Below are 1814 nucleotides of genomic sequence, written 5' to 3'. Positions count from 1 at the left end.
ATTATCTTTGTCCAGAAAGCATCATGGGAGGCAGTCGGGGCAGGCTACCTTAGTCTACGCAGGGATAAAGCTGCATGTTGATCTTTGTGGGGGCCGCTCAGTTTTCAGGTCCTCCTCCTAGAGTTTTCTGATGGAAAAGCTTGTGGGCCCCAAGCTTCTGTTTTTGCGTCTCCTCAGCCCGAGGTTGCCGACGGCTCTGCCGACTTCTGTCCCCTCTGTCCCCACTTCCTTCCTTGGCTTCTCTTCCTTTTCTCCCCGGCTTTGTTCAGATGCAGTTGACATGTAACATTACATTAGTTTAAGGTGCACGACGCGATGATCTGATAGACGTCAATATTCCTCAATGGTTGCCGCAATAAGTTTAGTTAATCTCTTCCACCTCACGTAGTCATAAAATTGGTGTGTGCGATGAGCACGTATGAGATCTGCTCCCTAAAATACAGTACCATCGACTACAGTCACCATGTCGTGCGTTCCATTCCCAGGACTTGTTTATCTTAAAACCGCAAGTTTGTGCCTTCGGTCCCTTCGCCCATTTCTGCCACCCTCTGGCTTCTCATCCTTTCAACCGCCACTTTCGAATCAACAGAACCTCAGAGGGAAAGATGATGCTATCTGTCAGAGTCACCTCTTTGGAGTGTCCCTTCACTCCAAGATCTTGGCTCCCGAGTCCTCTCTGCCTCGTAGCTCTGTGATGACATCAAACAGATCAAAAAATTTTTTTCTGTCTGGCTTCCCAATTGCTCTCTCTGGAGGGTTAGTCTGGAACAAGCTAGTCCACCATCGTCTGAAGTGGAAGTCGCCAGTGAGATCGGATTTGAATCTTAGAAAGATCACCCCAGCCGGTGTAGAGAATGCTTTTGTTGGCATTAGGTCGGGGGATGAGCTGGAGAAGGGAGACTCATTAGAGGTGCTTGCGGTGAGGGGCCTGGTAAGGTGGTGACGTCTGGAGCTTGGGCGGCAGCCGTGAAAGAGGATTTGAGGGATGTTTGTTCATTTATTCACCCCGTATTTATGGAGCCTGCCTTGGGCCAGGTCCTGGGGACTGAGATCCTGGTTAAGTGATAGAACCCGATGATGGCTGACCGGCGAATGAAAGGGAGAAAAGCATCCAGCTTGACTCCAGGTTTCCAGGCACTGGGGGTTCTGGGGCGAGGAAGGCGATGAGCTCACGTGAGGGTAGGCCCTCGATCTGCTTTGTTCACCATGCGGTAGGTGCTCACTAAATACACACTGGGAGAACTTCCTGGGAGATGAAGAGCCGGTGCCCTCGAGACAGTCTGATCTCCAAGGAGAGGTTGGGGCTTGGGCATCCCCCCACAGACGTGGTATTTGAGACTGTGGGATGGATGAAGTGGCTAAGGGAGGACAGGTGGGACCCAGGACAAAGGCCTGGGGAGCCCCAGCATTTAAAGGGCTATGGGGAGCTACGGATGGGCAGCCAGTGAGGTGGAAGGGAACTAGGCAGATGAGCGTTGTGAAAATCAGGGCAGAAAGGAGGCGTGGTGGTCCCTGGGGTGAGATACCCCCGGGAGGCCAGGCTCCAAACTGACCATTGGGACGTAATAACAAGATCCTGGGCTTCTTGGCACAAGCCTGGGGCTGGCGCCCAGTCGGAGTGAAGGGGGAACTGAGCAGGAAGCCAGGAGGCTCAGGGTCCAGGGGGACATGGCGGTGTAAGCTGACAAGGAGGGCAGGGGTGGGGGGGAGTACAGTGGGCCCTGAGAGGGGGCAGGGGCCCAGACTCCAGGGTGTCAGGAGTCGGGGGGTGCAGGTGGCCACAGAGTTCTATGTCTGATGTCTTTTTCTCAGAC

General features: G+C 53.7%; 1 protein-coding gene across 1 annotated transcript in view; it reads left to right on the top strand.

The window, feature by feature from the left end:
• PFKFB4 (6-phosphofructo-2-kinase/fructose-2,6-biphosphatase 4) overlaps positions 1–1814 on the top strand; it is a 38614-nt gene that overhangs the window by 18166 nt on the left and 18634 nt on the right. The window lies entirely within an intron of this gene.

The sequence above is a fragment of the Pteropus vampyrus genome, unplaced genomic scaffold (genome assembly GCF_000151845.1).
Source record: "Pteropus vampyrus isolate Shadow unplaced genomic scaffold, Pvam_2.0 Scaffold271, whole genome shotgun sequence".
NCBI lineage: Eukaryota > Metazoa > Chordata > Mammalia > Chiroptera > Pteropodidae > Pteropus > Pteropus vampyrus.
The sequence above is the reverse complement of the archived record's forward strand: the minus strand, read 5'-3'. Positions and strand labels throughout refer to the sequence as shown.